This window comes from Hypanus sabinus, chromosome 3 (genome assembly GCF_030144855.1).
Source record: "Hypanus sabinus isolate sHypSab1 chromosome 3, sHypSab1.hap1, whole genome shotgun sequence".
NCBI lineage: Eukaryota > Metazoa > Chordata > Chondrichthyes > Myliobatiformes > Dasyatidae > Hypanus > Hypanus sabinus.
The window spans coordinates 122608686-122626670 of record NC_082708.1 but is presented as its reverse complement, the minus strand read 5'-3'; the positions used below and the strand labels follow the sequence as shown (position 1 = coordinate 122626670).

Sequence of the window (17985 nt, the reverse complement as noted above, 5' to 3'; positions counted from 1 at the left end):
CAGAGGCAGATTCAAATGTAACACCTAAAAGTGAGCAGTGTAAATATTTGAAAAGAAAGAATTTTGCAGAGGTATGGACAAAACACAGAGTGGAAGTGTTGCAACCACACCGTCATTTCCAAATAACAGCATTATATTTGAAAGCAACATACCTTCCTATTCACCCAAAATATCATACATTTTGAAAAAAAATACAACTAAAATGCTCAGTATCCCCAAAGTCCCCTCTTTAAAAACGAGGATGAGGGCCACAAGCAAAGGCCAAATTTATCCAGTGGGATACTGCACTCCACTTCTGAAATACACTGGATAGTTTATTATCTTTTTGTTCTATCCTGTATCTTCATTACTTATTAATTAAGTCTTATAAACACTATCTTCATTTTATTTAAAACAAAAATACTTTCAGGAAGTATTTTGAAAATGTTGACTTTTTCTTAAGTGACTATTTGAATTTTGTTGTTAAAATAAAACAAGCTTATCCATTCAGTTGGGTCTACAAAGCACCAAAATAAAACAAGACAGCTCTCATCACAACCTTTAGACTTCGCTAAGTTCCTCAGTGCAAAGGAGGAAGCAACTTGGCTCTAACATGAGAGTTCTCAACTCCGGCACAACCCTAACAGCATCACCAATGCTAATGGTGCAAGAACACCAGCCACAACAACAGCGTTAAGTTCTGAAATAATTTACAATGCAAGCTTCTGAAACCTGAAGCTGGGAAGAGTTCTGTGGTCGTGAACAGAGCCTGAGGCCGAGCGCCACATCAACATGTAGGCGGCGGCCAGACCACTCGAGTGAGCCGGGGAGATACAGAGAGGGAAAGCCTTGGTACCACCGGCGCCGGGATCCTGAGACCGGGTCCAGGGTCGAGGGGCGGGGCAGGGTCGGTATGCTGGCTGCCAATCCTTGCACCAGTACCAGGTGCTTTGATTGACCGATGACCCGACCCCCCGGTCCGGTCTCCGTTTAGTCTCGCTCGCCGTCTCCCACTCTCACCTCTCCAGCGCTTTCAGGAACACGTCCCCGTCGCCGTCACCGAGACCGAAGTCATCAACGAACCCTCCACACTCATTGAAGTCGCTCCCGGAAGCAAGGCTGGCAACAACATCCGGGTCTCCGCCAGGACCGGCTCAAGACGCGACGTCACATCCAGATCCGCATGGTCTACCTGGCGGCAACCGCCACATCCGGGTCTCTTCCGAGACCCTGGTTGACACCTGTGGGCGGACCACCATTTGCGTTGTTGCCTTTGGTCTCAGCGGCGTGGTGGTAAGCACTCCAGTTTCCCTCCCTACTTCTCCACATTATCTCAAGCAGTTCCTGAAACCTTCTGTAATATACAGATATATTTCTTTTAGCTCCCCTGAGCACGAATTGTTGACCGGTAATTTACGCATGCGCATTGATTTGTCTCGGCAGCAACGTGAGGGTATCTTTACCTCTGAGTGCGTCCCTTTACTTATTTGGTATGTAGTTGTAAAGACACAACTTTGCAAGTTGTTAGCGGTTATCACCAACTGCACCGACAGTTATGAGATGACAACTCGCGGGAGGGGAGAGAGACAGCGAGAGGAAAGGTGAACCAGCACAGAGAAGGCAGTCAGGGATGTGTATGGGACAGTGTACACTGAGAGACACAATAACGTGATGATGGTCTTAGTCGGGAAAATTGACGAATTTGACTGTGCTAATGAGCAGTGGGAATCTTATATTGAGAGGATTGATCTCTGCTGTAATACTAATGATGTGAATGAGAAAAAAAGAATATCTCCACACTTCTTAATGGGTGCTAAATGTACAGTCCCTTACACAACTTAGTAATTCCTGAAAAGCCAGCAAGCACGACATTTGATGAAATTGCTGAAATTTTATAAAATCACTTGAGCTGAAAACCGCTAGTAATAGCTGAGAGATTTAGATCTCACAAAAAGAGCCAGTCAAAGAATGAAAGCATTTCTGAAAACATTGCAAAGTTGCGTAAACTTCCCCAATACTGTGACTTTAGAGATGGACTTTCTGGTGCATTAAGGGTCAGGCTTTTATGTGGCGTGCATACTCGAAGCACTCAATAGAGGCTACTGTCAGGAAGAGACCTAACCTTAGAGCAGGCATTGACCAATATTGTTAGAGGCTGCAGCAAAGGACGTGGCAGAACTAGAGAAAAAGAGTTTAGAATGTGAAACGCACAAAATGTCCCTGAATGGTGCAAAAGGCCAAACATGTTAACATCCTCCCATGATGCAAATGAATGTTGGTTCAAATTAAAAGTTTGCAGAAAATGTCACAGACAAGGCCACATAGAGTGTGCAAGTCAGATAAAAAGCACAACCAAAGAGAAAAGCCACACAGTATAAAGTTTCAAGCACAAAACTAAACAAATGCATAAAATGACTGACTGCAAATCTAAATTACCAATGGAAGCTCTCAACGTGTCATCAACAGGCAACTGCAGTCCAAACAGTAGCACTAACCAGAGACTGTCACAGCTGCTAAATGCTATTGAGGTGTTTGAGAGGGGTATTGGTAAACTCAAAGGCATGAAGGCCAGAATTGGAACTGGATGAAGCACCAATACCAAGGTGCCATAAAGCGCGGTCAGTGCCTTATGCACTACATCCTAAAGTAGATGTTGAACTTAAGAGTTTGGAGGTGTCTGGCATTCTCTCCAAGGTTTTGTGAAGTGATTGGGCCACACCCATTGTCCCAGGAATCAAGAAAGGAAACACGAGCTGTTTGCATATGCAGGGACTTCAAAGTGCGTACTGAACAGAATTGCCTGCCACAAATAGAAGACATTATTACGTCTTTGGAAAGCGGGGAGAGGTTTTCAAGATTGACTTATCACCAGGCTGCGAATGGAGATTGAGGAGTTAATCAGGAAGTTTCTCAGAATCAACACTCAGAAGGGACTGTTCCAGTATAATCATTTTGTCTTTGGCATTGTATCAGCTCCAGCAATTTGGCAATGCTCTTTGTACCAAGAACTCCTACATGTACCAAGAACTCCTATATATCCAAGGAACACAATGTTACCTTGATGACATCATCGTGACTGGCAATGATGAAGAGCAATTCCAGAACCTTGGTAAAGTGCATACCAGGCTGAGTGAGTATGGTCTGCACACAAAGAGAGAGAAATGTGAGTTGTTTGAGAAAGAGATCTCACTCTGTGGACATGTCATTGACAAGCATGGCTTACATAAGTCACAGGAGAAGATTAAAACAGTGTTGCGGGTACCCAAACTGGAAAGAGTGTCACAACTCAGGTCACACTTGGGCCTTGTAAACTACAACCACCAGTTTCTTCCAAACATTGCTACAATGCTGCACCCATTGAACGCACTGTTGCAGGCAAAGTGGGAAGGGTCAGAAATATGTGAAAGAACAGTCAAGGAAACAAAGATACTAATAGCATCAGATGAAATGTTCACCCATTATGGCCCATCCCTGCCCATCAGGCTGCCTTGTGATGTGTCCCCTATGGCATTGGTGCTGTCTTATCACACAGTATGAAAGATGGATCTGAGTGACTGATTGAATTTGCTTCAGAATCACTGACAAGCGCAGAACACTGCTATGTACAGATCGACCGAGAGGCCCTTAATGTAGCATGGGGAGTAAAGACATTCCACCCATACCTCTACGGACTAAACTTTACTCTAGTGACAGACCACCAGCCCCTTGCATTCATTCTGAATCCCAGGATGTCTGCAACCTGGTTGCAATGTTGGGCACTTTTTCTAGGAGCCCACACATAGAGTTCAAGGGTACCAAACAACACAGTAACACTGGTGGCTTGTCAGGTCTTCCACTGTTGAGAACTGAAGATAGGTCGTCATTCTGTGACCTAGCAGAGGTGTTCCACACAGCATTAGTGGAGCAGCTACTAGTAACATATCCTGAAATACAAAGAGAAATAAGGAATGACCCGACATTGTCAAAAGTCAATGACATCACCATGCAAGGATGGCCAGCTCATGATAACCCTTTGTTTCCAGAGTTCTCTGTGAGACAAGACCAACTGTCTGTATGTCAAAGAATCCTAATGTGTGGAACTTGTGTTATGGTTCCCTCTAAACTGCACATCATAGTGTTAGAGAATCTGCATGAAGAACACCTGGGTACAGTCAAGATGAAGAGTCACACCCAGAGCTAAACATGGTGGCTGGAAATAGATAAGACAGATTAAGGACTTGACCAAAAGTTGTTTGGGATGCCAAAAAGTTCAAAATACACCCCTACAGGCACTCTTGCACCTGTGGGAGTGGCAGTCTTCAAAGAGCACATACTGACTTTGCATTTATGAACTCTATGTTTCCGATTTCTGTGGATGCCCATTTGAAGTGACCAGAGGTCTCCCAGTGGACATCCACCTCAGCAATGACTATCTCTGCTCTGAGGGCTATCTTCTCCAGAAATAGCTGACCCAAACAAATTGTGAGTGACAACAGACATACATGTCAGAAGAGTTCAGACCATTAATGGAGAAAAATGGCATCAAACATTTCAAGTCAGCTCCTCACCACCCAGCAACAAATAGGTTAGCTGAAAGATTTATCCAAACCTTCAAGTCCATTAAAGCTATGGACAAGAAGGACATTTCTCTACAGTTCAAGGTGGACAGCTTGTTTTTTTTGTGTATCGTGCGATGACAAATCAAATACCTGCAATGCTGTTCATGAGCAGAAATCTGAGATTTCACATAGAACTCCTGAAACCAGATTTATGGAGGGAATTGCAGAATAAACAGTTCAGCCAGTGCCAAGAAAATCAGCAAAGTGCAAAGAGGTTGGACAGGATGTGCTGGTGCATGATTACTGAGAAGACAAGTGGAGACCCAATAAGATAGTTACAAGAACTGGACCACGGTGGAGGTTGGAGATCATACATGGAGACGTCATATGGTCCAGATACTGGATGCTTAATCAAAGAACATACCTGAGTTGACTGCATCCAACAAGTCAGACACATTACAGCCACTGCACTTAACCTTTCAGTGATAGTTGTGTCACTAACAGCAATGTGACACTGCAACAGAGAAAGTTGTCTTTGACAAGACACCAGTCAAACCTGATACCACTCCACAGGTACAAAGGCGCTATCCTGTTAGAAATAGAGCACCAGCCAAAAGACTGAATCTTCAGTGAAGTTAGTTATGTACTGTGAAAGCATGTTTATTTGAATATGGTCAGTTAAAGGGAAATTGAATGTTTTGATACATGTACAGCTTAATGTTACATTAATCTAAAAAGGGTGGAAGTGTAATGTATAGATCTATTTTTTTTAAACACTATGACGCCCCTTAGCATCAATCATTGACTGATAACTTGTACATGCACATTGATTTGTTGCTCTCTCTGCAGAGTGAGTATACAAGTTAACTTCACCTTCGACTGTGTGTCTTTATTTATTTGATAAGTAATTGTACAGACACAACACCTTCAATTGACCCAAGTTCCTTTAACTTACTTCTTGGCTTGGATGTTAATGCTGACCTTGACCACACAGAAGGCCACACAGAAGGGTCTGAATGTTTGCCCAAGACCCAGCCTGCCAGCAGAAATAGGCTGATGAGGTAACACAGACAAATGCAGTAAGCTGCACTGTGGTCCTCATTTTGTGACTGTACAGAGGGCAACATATAGCTTAGGGCAAAGAATACCCATTTTTGATTTTGCCAGGACCACTGGTTTCTATGACTCATCTAATCTTGGAACAAAGACCTAGATTACAGCAATGAAGAGGATCTGCCTTTGAAGTTAAGGCAACATTTGACCAACCCTGACATCAAGATGCCCATGGGGAAATCAAACTCTCCCAACTCCAGTGTATCACTGTTGGGTTTCCTGATGGCAAATACCTGAGTCTACCAGGTCATTGCCTTGAGGAATTCCTCCAGCTTCTTCATCAACGGACCTTCTGTCATAAGGTTAGGAATGGGGATGTTTGGTGAGAATTGCAGAATGTTTCAATAGGTACATTTAATGTCAGAAAAATGTAAGCAGTATACATCCTGAAATTCTTTTTCTTCAAACATCCATGAAAACAAAAGACTGCCCCAAGGAATGAATGACAATTAAATGTTAGAACCCCAAAGCCCCCCAACTCCCCCCACGCACAAACAGCAGCAAGGCAATGACCACCCCCCACCCCCAGCAGCAAAAAAAGCATCAGCACCCTCCACCGAGCACTCAAGCGTGCAGCAAAGCATCAGTAAAGACACAGACTTGCAGTACCGCAAAAACTACTCCTCTTCTTCTTGGTTTACAGCGGTTGGCATCCAGCTTAATGGTACATTACCGCCACCTTCTGCTCTGGAGTTTGGATCAGACGATAGACTTAGATTCTAAATCCCTTCACCCATTCACACACACACACACACACACACATACCCTAATCTACATTTTATCCTTCCTTCTTTGGCCATCCTAGTACCCTATTCCTGCTTATCCATCATATACTATAAAAAAAATCCCCGTATCCATTAAGAAAGCTAAAAGTACCCTGACCTGTGCCCTCTCACCCATGTCCAGTAACCCTTTTAATGTGAATGCCTGCACCCCCAATTCCCTTAGATTAATTCTCATCATCTCTCTCTGTATCCCATACTTCTTGCAACTCAGAATTACATGTTCTACTGACTCCTCTTCCTGACATTCCTGACACAAAACTACTCGTTCACCCGGTTCTCTCTCTCCCTAATGAGGGAAAAAGAGATGTCCCGGTTTCACAGTGAGAGGGGAGACGTAACAAACAAATTGCTGATTTATCATGTTAGAAGTCCGTTGCAACACTTATTCCAAGCTCTGCACCCAGAGCGTTGGCCCCGGAAAGGCTCAGATCTCTGGACACACAACCCACGGCATCTAACCCACTGCTCCTGATGTTCCGTGTTCTCCCACAGCACCTCGGGGCAGTTCTACTTACAGCTTCACAGGTAAGGAAGGAGCAAATAACCATTTCATCACCTCTATTTATTGAGATACATGGTGAAATAGGCATTTCTGGCCCTTTGAGCTGCGCTACCCAACAACCCCTGATACAGCCCTAGCCTAATCACAGGACAATTTACAATAACCTATTAACCTATCAACTGGTATATCTTTGGACTGTGAGAGGAAACCCACAGTCATGGAAACAATATACAAAGTCCATACAGACAGCAGCAGGAATTGAACCCGGAACCCTGATGTTGTAAAGCATTGTGCTGTGCACTATGCTACCATTCCAAATAATGAGCATTTGCAACAATAGAGAGCATAACAATAACCTTTGACAGTCAAGTGGAGCTGGCTATCCTGTGGCTCTCCCATCATCATCAAGACTGTGGTAAAATATTTTCCACTTAGATGAATGCAGTTCCAACAATAATTAAAACTTACTGTCCTTGTAGGAACAGCTACTTACTTAACTGGCATCCTATCTACCATCCTAATCAGGCAGTTTTTGGCTGCAGTGCAAACAATCCAGGTATCCAGGACTGCAGTCGCTTCAAAATGAGGCTTAGCATTGTCTCCTCTAGAGGGGTTGAGAGATGGACATACTTCGGCAGAAAAAATTACATAAGGAGGTTCTTGTATTATCTAGTCTCACCCAGTCGTCAATGCATCATTGACTCTACACAAGAAAAAAAAACCTTTCAATCAAGAAAGTACATCACCTACCAAAGATATATTACATTTTTATCCATGATCAATATCAATGGAGACAAGAAAGTACATAAAAAATACGCACACAGAAAGTCTGGTTTGACAGTCTACCTTTTTTTGCAATAAGCTCTGCCAATCAATGTTTATTAATGTCCTTGAGAAGGTTGCTGCAATTAAATCCCGTACAAAGTCACGTATCACATTTAACATAATAAAAAGATTAGCTATATCAGGATGAAAGCACAAATCACACAGCAAGTAAAGAAATGGTGGATAAACTAGCACTACAAGAATAGTGGCAAAATAACCAGCACGCTATTAACCATCTGCCAATAATAAAACAATCTATTTAATCATTTACAGAATCATATAATGAAACTTCGGGCTTGACTTAAATTGCCATTACTGTCAAGTGAGGAAAGCGCAGTTGGTGTAGCAGCAAATTTTGTAAACTGGCAATCGTGAATATTGATTGCTAATCTTAGTTAAAGGACATTGAGGGCAAGGCGCTTCCTGAGAACATTGCCATTGATTCAGGGTATTGGTGCTGTAGAAACTCAGCACAATTCTATGGCAATTCTTGGGCCAGACATAAACAGGAGCAGAAGGTCAATCAACCTCTTTGGCATAGTCTTGCCATTCATAAGGATAATGGCATTTTCTCTCCCTGACTGTTGAATTAAGTCAGATAAAAAACCATCACTGGACAACAATATTCTTTGAAAGTGCTGCTTCAGAATTTTGTTTTTGTTTATCATTGCTTGATGCTGAACACAAAATATAATTTTAGACGACTTGTATCATGTAAGAATTTGGAGAAAGAAGAAGTTAACTTATATTGAATATGATGCCATTAATTGCATTATGGTGCTTAACTAAGCTAAAAATGTTTTGTTGATTTTCCTTTGTACTCAGTGTCAGAGACTTCTCGCTTAAGTGTCCAACAATAATCAGCCAGCATTGATGAATTCAAGTTGCCCTGATACCATATCTCTATGACCATAATGTCCTGATGAGAGCTTTCACCATGTTCTTCACTGCCAACGGCAAGATTTGCAGGGAAAAAGTGTAAATGGAAAAGAACAAAAAGAATCTTAATTTACATGTTACACTTAATGGTTTTGGATGCTTGAAGCCTGTTCTCAACCAGCTGTTCAAAGTAAATTTATTATCAAAGTACATATGTACTACCTTGAGATTCAGTCTCTTTTTGGCATTTACATGAAAAAAAGAAATACAACAGAATTTTCACTGGCAACCAACCAATTTGCAAAAGAAGAGTAAGTGTAAAAAAAAATAATACTGAGAAGATGAGTTGAAAAGAGTCATTGAAAGTGAGTCAGTTCAGGGTAGTGGTGAATGAGGCTTCAGGAGCCTGAGGGTAATAACTGTACCTGATCTTTGTAGTGTGGTACCTAAGATTTCTGTACTTCCTGCCCAATGGTAATAGCAAAGGGCATTGCCGAGATGGTGGAGCTTTTTGGTGATGGACGTAGCTTTATTGTGGCAGTGCCCCACATAAATGTTTTCAATGGTGGGAAAGGCTTTGTCTATGATGAACTGGGTCTTTCCATTCCCGAACATTGGTGTTTCCATACCAAGCTATGATGCAACGTTAGAATACTCTCCACTCTCCATGTACAGAAGTTTGTCAAGGTTGTAGAGGTGTAGTTGTACCTTCTTTCTGATGACATGCTGGTCCCAGGACAAATCTCTAATATGTTAATGCCAAGGAATTTAAAGCTACTGACCCTCTCTGTATCTCCATTTCCCTAATAGGACTGGCTCAAGGAACTCCAGGTACTTCCTCCTGTAGTTGATACAAGACTTTGGTTTTGCTGACACGAAGTGAGAGGTGTTTGTGGCACCATTCAGCCAGATCTCCTACCTAAATGCCAATTCATCACCACTTTTGATTCAACTAACAACAGTGGTGTCATCAGCAAACATCAATACTGTGTTGGAGGTGTACTTAGCCACAACCAATCGTAAGTATTATGAAGGATCAAGAATTTATTTTCATTGTACAAGAGATCCATTCAAGACTCTTATAACAGTGGGATAGAAGCTGTCCTTCAATCTGATGGTATGTCTTTTCAAGTTATTGTTAAACTTTTCTTCAGTCCAGTGGGAGGGGCAAGGAAAGAAAATATTGGCAGATGATAACTCGAACACCCAATATTGCCGAAACCTTGTTTTCAAACTCTGGAATGTAAATCTAACAGAGTCAGAGCCATAGGGCACGAATATAGGCCCTTCAGCCCAATGAGTCCATACCAACCACAGTTCCCAACCAGCTAGTCCCAAATCCTGCATTTGGCCCTCTAAGCCCCATCCTTCCATGTATCATCCAAGAGTTTCTTAACTGATACTACTGTACCTGCCTCAACTACTTCCTCTGACAACTTGTTCCATAACTCATCACCCTCTCTGTGAAAAGGTTACCCCCATTAGATCGCTGTTAAAGCCTTCCCATCTCACACTAAATCTACGCTCAGTGGCTACTGTATTAGGTTTGCCTGTACACTTGTTTGTTAATGCATATATCTAATCAACCAGTTACAGTATGTGGCAGCAATTAAATGCATAAAAGCATGCAGACATGGTCAGGAGATTCAGTTGTTGTTCAGACCAAACATCAGAATGGAGAAGAAATGTGATCTAAGTGACTTTGACCATGGAATGATTGTTAGTGCAAGGAGGGATGGTTTATGTATCTCAGAATCTGCTGGTCTCCTGAGATTTTCACACACAGCAATCTTGAGTTTGCAGAGAATGGTGCCAAAAACATCCAGTGAGTGAAAATGCCTTGTTAATGAGAGAGGTGAGGGGAGAATGGCCAGATTGTTTCACGCTGGCAAGGCAGCAACAGTAACTCAATTAACCACACATTCAAAGCATCCCTGAACACACAATGTGTCAAACCTCGAAATGCGTGGCCTATAGAAGAAGACCATGAACATGAACACAGTGGCCATTTTTTTTTAACTTTAAGAGGATCCTCATAAAGTGATTGTATGTCTGCTAGTTTTGGTCTTTCCTACCCAAGGCAAAAGACTGTTGCTATTCATCTTATCTGTGCCTCCTATAACTTTAAACATTTCTATAAGTGTACCCGTCATTCTCCTGCATTCAAAAGAACAAAGACCTAGCCTGGCCAAACTCTCTCTAACCCAGGCCCTCTAGTCCTGGCAACATCTTTCCAGTTTAACCACATCTTTCCTATAACAGAGTGACCAAAACTGTCATAGTACTCCAAGTATGGCTTCACCAACAACTTGTACATCTGCAATATAATGTCCTAACTCAGTGCCCAGACTGATAAAAGTCCAGTGTGCTAAATGAGTTTTTCACCCTCTGTGGATCTGTGATGCCACTTTCAACAGAGTATGTACTTGTACTCCTAAGTTCCTCTGTTCTCTTCCACTCCCTAGTGCTTTTCCATTCATAGTAAAACTCCTATGCTGGTTTGACTTTCCAAAAAAGCATCACCTCACATATATCTGTATTGACATGCATTTGCCACTCCTTGGCCCAACTTCCCTAATGTTCAAGACCCACTTGCAATGTACAATCTTCATTGTGAGGAATATGGTACATAAAAGTAAGGAAGTTTTGATGCAATTCTCCAGGGTCTTTGTGAGACTACACCTGAAGTAATGGAAGCAATGTAGAGAAAGTTCACTGGATTTATTCCCAGGTGAAGGAGTGACTGACTCAAGTCATGACCTTAATAAATTGCAGTGTAGGTTGAGGACAAATTGGCTTATTTTAGTTCCTGCTTCTTAAGTTCCTATATCCTAAATTCATCAAGTAATAAAGTACTTTGAGATGGTTTGAAGTTGAAAAAGGGATCATGGCAACACCCCTCGTATTCTCTTCCTTTCATCCCTTATTATTTTAGAATGAATACCTACATTTGATCATCTTACCTGAAATGGTCCAAATGCAGTTGAACTTCCAATACCTTCTTAGAACAACTGAACTTCACACTTAATGTGTTAAATCTTGTGCCCAAATTATCAGAAGGCAGTCCATAAAATTATCAATGCTTTCTTCAGCCCTCCATTTTTTCCAATCCATGTAGATCCTTCCCTCTAGACACTAACCCTCTCTAGATCTGATGCCTGTAGAAGGAAGATAGCCATTGCAAAGAAGTGAAAGGGAGGGATGAGAGAGGCTGGTAGGTATTAGGTGAAAAAATATAGGAAGGCTGAGCCATTGGGGGTGAGAAGAAGAGGGGAGACAAAAGCTGATATGTGATAAGTAGAACCAGTGGGATGATGGGTAGTGGGACCTTATGGAGAGGGTGATGAGTATGTAAATCGAGAGGAATGGATGGAAAGGAGTGAACAAAAAGAGTGATTGTGGACTACTGAGAGTGGAAAATTAACATAGGTTACATGGAATCAGAAAACCTAGTCTTCAAATAGAAGAGTTAAGCAGGAATCACTTATTATCAGATGTAAAGAGGAAAACAATAAACACAGGTAACATGAGATCAAAAGGCTGGATTTGCTCATCACCGGGGCGGGGGGAGGGGTGTGATTGATAAGTTTGTGGCCTAAGGTAGAAGGAGATGAGTTATACAGCTCTCGTTACATGCACGAGCAGTTCAACTCTTTGAGTGATTATGCGGAGAGTTTGAACTTTTGTGGTATTTCTGTTTCAGATAATTGAAAATTGCAAGTAAGCACTGTCTGAGAAAATGGACAACGTCAGCCTTCGTGCAGTCATCCGCTACCTCGGTCTCAAGGGCTTATCACCCAAAGAGGTCCACAAGGACATGGTGGCAACGCTAGGGAAAGGTGCCCCTTCTTACAGCATGGTGAAGAAGTGGGCTGCTGAATTCAAACGTGGCAGAGAGAGCCTGGAAGACAACCCCCGTCCTGGAAGGTCTGTCACCGTCACCACAAAGGAGACCATTGACAAGATCCATGACATGATCTTGAAAGATCCACGAATATCACAGCGGTACATTGCCACAGAGTTGGGTATCTCCCAGGAACGCGTCCATGCAGTTATCCGAAATTTCAAAGTCCAGAAGGCTTCAAAGTGAAAACACCACTATCCATAAACTGCCATCATTGTAGCTTTTGCTTTTATCTAAGACTAAGTTTCACACTCCCAGCCAACAGCACTCCCTTCCTCTCTCACCTTCCCAGCACATTGGCCTGAACAAACAGGGCTTCAATTCTTTTCCCTGTCATGAATGATATCTGTGTAAGCTGTCTGAAACAAATTTTAATGTTAAAAAATCATAACTTGCAGGCAGACAAACTCCTTTTCAATAGTTAGAATTGGAATTACACTTTTAACTTTAATAATACTCAAGTGGAAAGGTATTTTCAACTGAATTGCCCTTTTGTAAATTGACACACTCAAAATGGAAAAATAAACTTTGAAAGACTTCCTCCTACTCCCACCTACTCACTGTAGCAGTTTTATTTTTCTGCATAGTGTAAGTGCTCAGAGGGCTTTTCTCCAACAACTCTTGACCAGTTTTTTTGTTGACTGTTGAGCCTATCTTCCTGTCTTATACCAGTATTTTGAATATTAAAGTTCTGTGAACTGCCAAAACCACAGGGGTCAAACATTTCGTACTCTGTCACAAGAGAAAATCTGCAGATGCTGGAAATCCAAGTGACACATACAAAATGCTGGAGGAACTTAGCAAGCCAGACAGCATCTGTGGGAAAAGAGTGCAGCTGATGTTTCAAGCTGTGACCTGAAAGGCTGGTGAAAATAGATGAGTTAGAGTTAAAGGGCGGGGAAGGGGAGAAAGAAACACAAGGTCTGCATGAATCTAAGCAACAATGGTTTTCATCTGGCTCTCTGTTCTCAGAAGTTTTTAGAATAACTGTTAATTGATTTCTAACAAAGGTGTTTGAACCTTCAGAGGTATCATCAATTACAAGATGCTTCCATTTTAAATATGTCTCAAAGGAACCATTTGTCAACTAGATTATTGAAGTAAACTATGTCATTGTAACTATTGAAATAGTATTGAATCACCTACTGTTTCCTTTGATCTTAAGAGTATAACAACGTGATGTACTTTTGAGTTTGTGGGACTCTACCAAGAGTGTCTCTGCTTGTTGTGATGAATAAAGACTTTCATATTCAAAATCTCTCCAGTTTCTCCAGTGACCTAGTCACAGTCACAACATTTGGGGGCTCTTCCTGGATAGATTAATAATCCAATTACCAGCAACCTCAGCAGTCTAAAGGGAGGGGGATGAGCATTTCAGATCGTGACACCCCACGCTCCCCCATACTCTGCAAGGAGTCGCAAAGTATTAAAGAGCATCAGAGAGCTGGAGAGGTAGATGTTAAAAGTGTAGTGGTGTGTGTGTGTTTTGTGCAAGGGACCAGCTACCAGACAGCATTGGATAGTCTGTCAAGACCAACCCACCAGTTGCAAAAGGTGATTACAGACTGAGTGTATACTCGTTTGCTGGGCCACTGTTTAAGTGTAGCTTAGTTATTAAGAACACTTGACTGGTGTCAAAGTTACTGTTCGGGTGCCAGAGGGTGTGTTCGGGGAACTATAGTAGTCCATTGTTTGTAAGTGTGTGTTTGACTGGGTGTGGAAAAACCTTCGAATTAAAACCCAAGACAAGTGATAGTGCTGAAATATTTAACTTTCTACATAAGAGGGACACAGAAACATTGTGGGCTCAATTATGAAGAGGAGAGAGCTCACAGAATATATACCCCATAAGACTGAGGAGGTTGAATAAGGAATAGATAATGCTCTGCAGATTAAGACCTCGAGCCCAGAATATTGTCAGTGGTGAAAATGCCAATCAAAGAGGAAGGGCGATAAAGCAGCAGTTATTCTATGTCATGTATATTTGCAAGAGAGAACAAAGAGCCTGGAATCACATGTTTATAAATAGCAGAGCTACAGAAGAAAAGGGATGAAGAGAAAGAACAGTGAGACAGTGTACAAGCAAAGCAGAACAGAGAGACACGGGTGAGAAACAGATAGAACTTACAACAATACAAGAATCAATTTGTCAAGGAACTGTGCAGATTGAGTGAATAATGGAATAGCAGGTGGGTGCTAACGAAGTCCTGACGAAGGGTCTCGGTCCAAAACGTCGACAGTGCTTCTCCCTATAGATGCTGCCTGGCCTGCTGTGTTCCACCAGCATTTTCTGTGTGTTGTTTGAATCTACAGCATCTTCAGATTTCTTCGTGTTTGCCCAATATTACATGTATTTGTTGGAAAAAGTATGTAAACCTTTGCTTTCAGTAACTGGTGTGACCCCCTTGTCCCTCAATGGTTGCAAACTGTCCAGGCCTGAGGCAGCAAAACAGTCCCAAACCATGATGCTCTTTCCACCCTGCTTCACAGTTGAGATGAGATTTTGGTGTTGGTGTGCAGTGCCCTTTTTCCTCCAGACATAGCAATGTGCATTTCTGCCAAGAGCATTGTAGAACATCCAGGTGGTCTTTTGCATTTTTTTTGGAGAGCAGTGGTGTCCTTCCATGAACACTATTCTTGTTCAGTGTTTTTCTTACAGTGCACTCATGAACAGAGACTTCAGCAAGTTCCAGACTTTTCTGCAGGTCTTTTGCTGTTACCCTTGGTTTTCTTTCACCTCCTTCGGCACTGCACATTGTGCTCTTGGTATGTTCTTTGCAGGACACCCACTCCTAAGGAAAGTAGCAACAGCACTGCATTTCCTCCATTTGTAGACAATTTCTCTTACTGTGGACTGATGAACACTCAGGACTTTTAAGAAATGTTTTTGTAGCCTTTTCCAACTTCATGAATCTCTACAATTGTTGTTCCAAGGTCCTCTGAAAGTTGTTTTGGTCGAGGCATGGTGCACATAAACAGATCCTTCTTGAGAAGAGCAAGCTCTGTCAGTAAACTGACTATGTGTGTCTTTTTAAGGGCAGGGCATCTCTACAGTCTGCATCTGCAATCTCATCTCACTGTTTGGAAAACCTGACTGCAAATAGCTTTTGTAGAAGGCATTACTTCAAAGGTTCACATACTTTTTCCAGCAAATACATGTAATATTGGATCATTTTTCTCCATAAACAAATGACCAAGTATAATGTTTTTGTGTTATTTATTTAATTTGGTTGTCTTTATCTAGTTTTAGGACCTGCATGAAGATCTGATCATATTTTAGGCCATAGTAATGCAGAAATAGAGAAAATTCTACAGGTTTCACAAACATTCCGGCACTAGTGTACATGTGTTGGTTAAGGCTAAACGTCTGAGAAATATGTATGACAGTATGATCCCAGGGCTACAGGATGGAACATGGGCAACTAATGGGAATGCCAGTAATGAGGAGAGGTATTGGAACTTTAAAGAAGAAATGAGGTAGCAACTTGGAAGAGAAGAGAGTAACTGGTAAATGATAATGTTAGTTGTTAACCTGCCATGGACTTTGCAGAATGGAAATACTGGCTCGATGAGGACTACTCAGGGCTGGGCAGTCCAGGGAATGATGATCCAGTCATCATATGTGTTTTAAGTTTGTGTCTATTTATTTCTTTGTTTCAGAATTGATATTGGAGAGAGAGACCCAATTTCTGCGGTGGTCATGGGGAATCCAGGTTAAGATGATGGAATTGTGAGTCTCTATTCCAGATACTGTATGAGATGCCTGTGTCTGGAAAATGCAAATGAGTGTTCATCATTGTTGATCCTACAGAACCAGAGGGAGCAGGTAAACCCAGTTAGTCAGCCCAATAACAATCTTTCTACAGGAAATTAAATGATGACTGTCAACCACCTGATTGGAGCAGCCTGAGGATGAAAAGGAATGGGAATATGAATGCAGAAGATAGAGAGAGTGTGACAACAAGCCATGAGTAACTCATTAAAATATAATGGTAATAGTACTTTGTAATGAAGACTGGTTCTGGAAGGTAAATGATCAGGTCTATAGATCAGGAGAGAAAGATATTGGGAAAGTAGTTGGGAAGGGACCTGAGTTACGGCAGAGCCATCAGTTTTTCAAACCTTGATGGCAAAGTAGACTGAGAAAGAGAAGAAAATTTCACATAGTGTTGAAGGTGCCGTCCCAGCCTGAATAAGACTGAACACAAATGAGCTGAGTGTCACAGTCCGGTCCGTTGACTCCTCATTTCTATTAATTCCTTTTTCCCATGCTTTACCAGCTCCTTCATTAAGGCACCTGATTCTCATCTGAACCGGCAGCATAAAAAACACTGCCTTAGGGTCAGAGCCATCTCTATTTCCTGAGGAGACTGAGGTCCTTTAACATCTGCCGGATGATGCTGAGGATGTTCTACGAGGCGGTGGTGGCCAGTGCTATCATGTTTGCTGTTGTGTGCTGGGGCAGCAGGCTGAGGGTAGCAGACACCAACAGAATCAACAAACTCATTTGTAAGGCCAGTGATGTTGTGGGGGTGGAACTGGACTCTCTGACAGTGGTGTCTGAAAAGAGGATGCTGTCCAATGCATGCCATCTTGGACAATGACTCCCATCCACTCCATAATGTACAGGTTAGGCACAGGAGTACATTCAGCCAGAGACTCATTCCACCGAGATGCAACACTGAGCGTCCTAGGAAGTCATTCCTACCTGTGGCCATCAAAATTTACAACTCCTCCCTCGGAGTGTCAGACACCCTGTGCCAATAGGCTGGTCCTGGACTTATTTCCACTTGGCATGATTAACATTATTTAATTATTTATGGTTTTATATTGCTATATTTCTTCACTATTCTTGGTTGGTGTGGCTGTAATGAAACCCAATTTCCCTCGGGATCAATAAAGTATGTCTGTTTGTCTGTTACATCTACTCAGGGCTGGAACGTCACCTCAGCCAGTGCGGCAATGCACGTTCCGGGCTGCCAAGAAGAGTGGACTCTAAGTTGCTTTGGAGGTTTTGGGAATTCTGTTGTTTTCGTGTCCAGCTGAGTTTTGCTGGCTGTTTGCTGCTACCCTGAGTCAAAATACAAATTCTGTTGTTTTAGTGTCCAGCTGAGTTTTGCCGGTCATTTGCTGCTTCTCCAAGCCAAGATACGAATTGTCTGTTGTTGTTTAGTTTTGTTGTCTCATGTCCAGCTGAGGATTGCAGACCATTTGTCGCTCCGTGTCCGTGTCCGAGTCTGAGTCCAGGCTCCGTGACCACGCTCCGGGTCCAGGCTCCTCCAGTTTGTTGTCCAACGTTCATGTCCATGTAAGCATCTAATCCTCGCTCTCTGGCCTTCCTTGCAACTATTAATAAACACACTTCTGTTAATGCTACCTATGTGCCTGAGTCCTGCACTTGGATCCGCTTCCAGTTGCTCATTGTAAAAGAACGGTCCAGCCAAACATGGACCCAGCGGA

General features: G+C 42.3%; 1 protein-coding gene and 1 long non-coding RNA gene across 6 annotated transcripts in view; one reads left to right on the top strand and one right to left on the bottom strand.

Moving 5' to 3' along the window:
* The window catches only part of LOC132391619 (arfaptin-1-like), a 124635-nt gene extending 123499 nt beyond the window's left edge, over window positions 1-1136 (bottom strand). For all 5 annotated transcript variants that reach the window (XM_059965044.1, XM_059965045.1, XM_059965048.1 and 2 more), the window contains exon 1: window positions 1000-1136. The gene's annotated coding sequence lies outside the window, so the exon portion shown is untranslated. The remainder of the gene's footprint in view (window positions 1-999) is intronic.
* Window positions 1135-17472, top strand: LOC132391620 (uncharacterized). The gene is made up of 4 exons (XR_009511284.1): window positions 1135-1272; window positions 9432-9640; window positions 12325-16255; window positions 17458-17472. It is a non-coding gene; the product is annotated as an uncharacterized LOC132391620 (long non-coding RNA).
* The last annotated feature ends 513 nt before the right edge of the window (window positions 17473-17985 follow it).